General features: G+C 35.2%; 1 pseudogene; it reads left to right on the forward strand.

Moving 5' to 3' along the window:
• The first annotated feature begins 2602 nt into the window (after nt 1–2602).
• LOC140803320 (putative late blight resistance protein homolog R1A-10) lies at nt 2603–5888 on the forward strand (annotated as a pseudogene).
• The last annotated feature ends 1208 nt before the right edge of the window (nt 5889–7096 follow it).

Here is a 7096-nt window from a genome sequence, read left to right on the forward strand (position 1 = left end):
CTATTTCCTGTAAGTTCCATAGGAATTGTCATTTCCCTTCTATAAACTTTATAGATTAGATGATGCTTTCTGTTTCTTAGGCCAAGACTTCCTAAGAACTTTTCTACCTGTCATGCAGAGAATCTTTGATATCTCTGAAGACTAGGATTTTCTCTCATGATCCTCTGGACCATATTATGAGATATTGTTGTCTGGCTAAAGAAACCAGACAAATTTTCATGTGTTTCTTGTCGAAATACCTCGTCTTCAGTCTGATTCTGATTCAGTTCCATCATATTCTTCCTGACTCAAAACTTCTTCTTCTTCACATATACTTTCATATGAGGCAATATCCTCAAATCGATATACATGAATAAGATCTTGATAATAATCTGCTTCTTCAATATCTGGGGTTGGATCAAACCATTTAATACATCTTTTTCATTTTTTGGACAGTTGGTTGAGATATGACCTCTTGCTCCACATGTCCAACAATTACAATCTTTGAAACTTTTATTAACTCGAGTATGAGCTCTTCTGAAAGTTTTCTTCATAGGTGTTCTTCTTGTGCTTCTAGATGTACTCGATGCTTGGGATGATATCTTAATTCTTGATGGTCCGCTTCTATGTCCAGATTTGTAGGATCTGGCTTTTTGTCTAGACCATATTGTTCTTGGTTTCCAAGAACTTCTTCCACTTCTAGAATAAGGATGAGTTCTAAAAATGTTTCCCCTTATACTTTTGTAGTTTATTTCCAATAATTGTTAGAAGATCATTTTCCTTACAACAGAAAGGAGTTCTTTTATTGATACCCCCTTAAGTGTTTGTAATTCTTTTGTAATGCTACAATATGAGACCATTATGCCAATTTTCCTTTGAGAAAAGAAGCTCTTCATGCCAACATACCTGGATTTCCCGAGACATATTCCCTTATAAGCATTTCTCTCCAGGGACTCGGCATTTTGGCAAAGAAAAGCTGCATAGCTATATCTTCTCCGACTCCTGAATTCCATCTATATTTAGTGAATAACATAATATATATTCATCCACAAAACATATGTCATATAATTCAAGGCTATACATAGCTTTAGTATATTTCTTCCTCTTCTCTATATCTTGATTGTTAAAATAGTCCACCCCTATAAATTGTGCTTTAAATAGGGTAGAAATTTTTCCAGCTATCTCACTAAGAGATTATCCAGCTAGGACTGACTCTTTGGTTTCTAATGAATTCATGTCCCAAACAATTTTAACTGATCCATAAGACTCATTTCTAGAAGTTTAATGAATCATTCTCTGTTGAGATCAAGTATTCCTGCAGCGATTCTCATAGCAGATGTCCAATCATTTATGAGATCTTCTCTGTTTTGAAATCTAATACATCAAGGTTAAGCATAACCCCATAAGAATGTATAGGTTATAAAACAGTTTTCCCATAGGGTGTTTGGTGCAAGGGAATTTGATTTCTCTTTGTCCTTGTTCCCGCTGGGTGTGATTCTCCACATGTATGAAAATCGTGTTGAGAATATCTCATATTTATATTCTGAGATGCCACACTTTCCCTTGGTGGTTCTTGAGAAGATGACCAGGTTATGGAGGGTTGTTCATCTCCCGTTGTGTTCATCTTCAGATCTACGACTTTGATTTGCGAATGATTCCGCAAGCTCTTGTAGATCCTCTAGACCAATCCTTTCTAAAGTTGTCATCAGATAAATTTCTTTTCTGAGACAGATTTAATTAGGTTGATCATTTTTTTCTTCTTCGATTAAAGGTTTTGACACCACTTTGGCCTTCCCTTGTTGATGTAACAGGGGTCCAGTCCCAAAGGATGGTGATAACCTTCCTTCTTAAGTTCTTTTACTAGAACTTGGTTGTTGTTTTAGGATTTGAATTCGAATAATATTCCAAGAATTTCTTCCTGGTTTTCAAGGATTTTCTCCACATTTTGTGGTACATAATACATCATATTACCATAATTTTGTTCCGTCTTTTGAATTTCTCTAAGATCTCCCAAGAGTTTAGAGGAATCCGATACTATTTCTAAAAATCTGTTATTTTGATTCATAAGTTTATCTTAGAATTCCGATAAATTCCTTCTTGATATCTAACCTTGGTTAGATATTCATGTTTCAAATATTCCAGAGTTCTGGAATAAATCCTGTAAATACTTAATCTCGAATCTGGGTTCGAATTCATGTTAGTTGAAAAATTCTCCTCCTCAAACGTTTGATTACTTGATAGTAATAAATTTGTATGTTTGAAATAATTTTACCTCGACTCCGATATCATTTTCGACCAAAAAAATCAACCATGTGAAATTATCACATGTGAGGACAAATAAGTGTATTTTTGTCTTTTTGAATACTTTTTAGGTAATGGAAACAAAGTTGTTTAGTGCAAGTAATAGATTTAAATTTTTGTTGGATTTGGGTATTTTTCACCAATTTACCCTTGAAAATTTGTTTTTAATTCTGGTATTATTCAATTAAAAACAAAAGAATATTTACAAATATATATATATATATATATATATATATATTAAAATAGTAATATTAAATTAGAAAATTATTCCTAAAAATTGTCCAAAGTGGACTCAATTATTGGTCTAACAATGATTCCTCAAAGTGGAAAATGGATTCCAGTAAAGCCAACGTTTTGATAACTCCCTCATTTATCGTCGAACAGTGGCAACGGTAGTATTGTCTTTTGATTCTTCCTTCTGTTTTTGGATCTGGATGGTTGATAAATCATATCAAGTGTTGCTAGAATTTAATTATGTTTCGTGGGCTTCACTTTCTTGATAAACAGCATAACCATCCCTTTCTTGATTTTTTTTTTATCTGGAGTTGTTTATGTGATCTTCTATGATTATATGCGGAAAAAGGTAGTATCTTGGATTTGATCACCTCTTGAACTACGGCTCTCCATTCAAGTGAGTTTCTTCTTCTCAATTTGCATTCAATTATTTTCCAGGAACAGTAGATTTGAAGCTCTACAGAGTTGCTGATATCTGGAAGAGCACTCGTTGATATTTCAAGTGTAGTACTTGTTGAAAAAAATGAGGTGCATCTCCCTACGCTCCTTTTGATTAAACCATTTTGAAGCTGCTGCACAGTTTCCTTCCAAACATAAGATCGATCCTCGTTTTCAACTGTCTCAACTGGGAATCCTACGTCGGTAAAGCCAACGTTGGCGCATGAAATCACAGATTGGTTTTGGGCACTGAGAAATCAGAAATCAGCCATGGCAGCTTATGCATCTCTTCTCTCTCTCGGACACATTCTTGACCAGTTATTGCAATACCCACCGCGCCAAATAGCTGTTCTTGACAAAGCCCAGATCCATTCTCTGCTCGAAAATATTACTTTCCTGCAAGATTTTCTTGAAGATTTTTCGCTGACAAGAGGAGATGAGATTCAGGCATTGGAGGAAAAAATTGCAAGTTCAGCATATGCAGCACAAGATGTCATTGCAAGTCGTGTGGTCGATCAAATTCTTGAAGATTCTGAAGCTGAAAGGAGAGGGAGAAGGAGCGGGATATTTAGTTATTTAGGCTGTTTCAAACTTTGTTCTAGAAAAATGACCCTCCCCTGTGTATTGAGGAGCTCAACTCTGTTGAGTCAAGATTTGCAGAAAGTAGTATAAGAAATTGGTTCTATACAGAAAAATGTGATGAAGATCAAGGAAACCGAAGGGATAAAAATTATGGAGCAGCCAAGGAAAGCTGCGACTGCTGGTTCATTCATACGAGGTGCTTCCAATAGCGAGAATACTATGGTGGGATTTGATAAAGATTTGATTCAAATCATGGAGAAACTCACCGGACACCAATCCAATCTCCGGATCATCTCAATTGTCGGGATGGGTGGTATTGGTAAGACCACACTTGCTACAAATGTTTACCAGAATCCACTTATCGTGCAGCATTTTCAGTTACAGGCTTGGGCTACAATCTCTCAACAGTATAGCGTGCACGAAATCATTTTAGTCCTCTTGAAGGATGTTCTTGGTGAATGTAGAAAAGAAGAGGAATGTGAAGAAGTTACTCAACCGACTGAGGATGAATTAGGTGAACAGTTGTATAAACATTTGTGTGGTAGAAAATATTTGATTGTGTTGGATGACCTATGGAGTATCAAGTGTTGGAATGAAATAAAGAGGTTTTTTCCAGATAATAACAACGGTAGTCGAGTCATGATCACTACGAGACTAACAAATGTGGCTGATGATTTTCGCTCGTGTACCCCTCATCAACTACATTTTCTAGACAATGATCAAAGTTGGGCTTTGTTTTGTGACAAGGTGTTTGGAAAAGAAAGTTGCCCTTCTGAGTTAGAGGAAGTAGGAAAGACAATTGTGAGAAATTGTGGAGCACTTCCTCTAGCCATTGTTGCTATTAGTGGACTTCTCGCCAAGTCTAGTCGAACTGTTGAATATTGGGTGTGTGTTGCTAATGATACATATGCGGCATTAAACGTGGGAGGTGATGAGCTCTGTTTGGAGATATTATCTTTAAGTTATAAGCACTTACCTGTTCATCTAAAACCATGTTTCCTGTATATGGCGATATTTCCGGAGGACCATGAGATTAGAATTTCAAGGATAGTTAATCTATGGGTAGCGGAGGGGATTCTTAAACCGAATAGATCTAGATGTTTGGAGGAAATTGCAGAGGATAATCTAAAAGATCTAATAGATAGAAATCTCATCAAGGTTCATGATTACGGGTCTAGAAACAAAAGCAAAACTTGCACCATGCATGATCTCTTAAGAGAACTAGGCCTCAGGGAAGCTCAAAAGGAGAAATTTCTTTGTTACTCTATGACGCATAGCCTCGACAATCATACCAGAACCTTTGATAACAATCATCGGCTTATTAGAGCACAAAGATCCATCAGAGAGTTTACAAAGCTGCATACACTGCAAAAAGTACTAAAAAGGGGTTATGTATGCTCTGATGAAAATATTGTGGGTTTAGTTAACTCTAGAATATTTGATTTCAAGGCTCGATATTTTCCAAATTTGTTGAATGATATTTTAGAATCTCTATCCCTACTATGGAATCTGCAGACTGTTACCATTGGTGGTAGTTTGAGTGAGACACCAATAAATCTACCGGCTGAAATATGGGAAATGCCACAACTCAGGCATCTAAAATGGGAACAAGGAGAGTTATATTTGCCTGATCCTCCAAGAACAAACAGCAGAAATGGCAGACGAGATATTATTGTTCTGAAAAACCTGCAGACACTCTACAAGATAAGGAACTTCAGGTGTACAGATGAGGTGGTTGTTAGAATCCCAAACTTAAAGAAACTGGGAATTACTTACTGGCTATTCCCCAGTGGCTTTGGATGGGATTACTATAAAGTCAACAATCTTGCCCATTTACGTAATCTCCAATCACTTTTCTTTGAAAGTGAAGTGAATGTGCCACCAAATAATCTCAGGTTTCCACGTTCGCTCAAGAAGTTGACTTTGAGAAGATGCGGATTGTGTTGGGAAGATTTAAAGGCGGTTGGCTCGCTGCCTCATCTTGAAGTTCTCAATTTGATGGATTGTGCTGTCAAAGGGCGTGAATGGAATCCTGTGGAAGGACAATTCCTTGAATTGAAGTCCTTGAGAATTTGTTTTACAGATCTTGAGGAGTGGATGGCAGACAGCTCTCACTTCCCACGCCTTGAGAAACTTCAACTCCTGAGTCTTTTTTTCTTAAAGGAAATCCCATTTGGTATTGGAGAAATACCAACACTTCGATCAATTTCGTTATCTGACTGTAGTGATTCAACCAATTCTTCTGCGGAGAAGATAAAAGAGGAACAACTAAACTTTGGAAATTTTGACCTTCATGTTCTTGTTCGTGTTCATTGATGCAGTCACAAACAAGTTAAATTATTCTTTGACTTCTAGTTATGATTATGGCATTTTTATATTAATAAAGTAAAATTTTAGTGTTTAATATTATTCATTATTTATCACTTCACTTTTATTAACAAGAAATTGCTTAATTTGCATTATTAAAACTTACTATGATATTATTAACAACCTATGAGTGAATGCTTCTATTTATTATTTTTAATTAGATTTCATCTATATAGCACGGATATCTTAATTTTTTTTTTAAGTATCGGATACAGATACGACACGCGAATACGCGTGTTGTATACCTCAAAATGTGTATCGTTGACTTTGTTTAGGGCTGATCAGCCGGATACGTTTTGGACACAGCGAGGACACGCCATGAATACGGCGTGGATACGTTTTGGGTAAAATTGCAAATATTTAAAAGTTTTAAGAGTTAATTAAAACAATTAAAATTTCTAGGTACTAAAAGGAAAATAATTTAAAATAAATTGGATTGAGCTTTTAAATTCTTAAATACATTTGTCCATCTCTTTCATTCGGCTCTCAATTCAACCGATATGGATGTTTGATTTCTTTCTACTTGCTTAATATGAATTTTACATTTAATATTTTGTACTTAAGATATTATGATTAATGAAATATTAAATCTATCTCTATAATTTTTATTTTTCAATACTAAATTTATATAAATATTAATATATAATATTTATATATATTTTAATGATTGTCATATCCTAGCCGTATCGTGTCTTATATTTTTAAAATTTGATGTGTCGTCGTATCCGTATCATGTTCGATACGATACTGGTACTGGTACATGTATCCATGCAACATAAGATTTCATTCATATAAAAGAAACTAAGTTGTCTGATGCCCTTGATTTTATATCCACAGGCGATGGTTCCCTTGATCAGATTTTATTCAAGTCCAAAAATTGTTGAATTAAATGTCTGCTGCATGATCTGAAAGCATATTTCTTTCATAATGTACTTTCCACTGTTTACTTTCCACTGTTTACTGCAGAATCACCTTCCATTAGAACTGGAGGAAATTTTTTGGTATTGTTGGGCAATCTTATTACTTCCTTTTATGGTCAAGAATAACTACTTCGATCATTAAGTTGGGTACCTTGCTATCAGTTCTTTTTTTTTTTTCTCGATTATTATTGTTAAGATTGAGACATAAACTTAACTCAATAATCTCGAAAGTTAGCTCAAGAAAGGAGATTGTTCATGTAGAGTCCAAAAATCAC

The sequence above is a fragment of the Primulina eburnea genome, chromosome 10 (genome assembly GCF_022965805.1).
Source record: "Primulina eburnea isolate SZY01 chromosome 10, ASM2296580v1, whole genome shotgun sequence".
NCBI classification, from domain to species: Eukaryota; Viridiplantae; Streptophyta; class Magnoliopsida; order Lamiales; family Gesneriaceae; genus Primulina; species Primulina eburnea.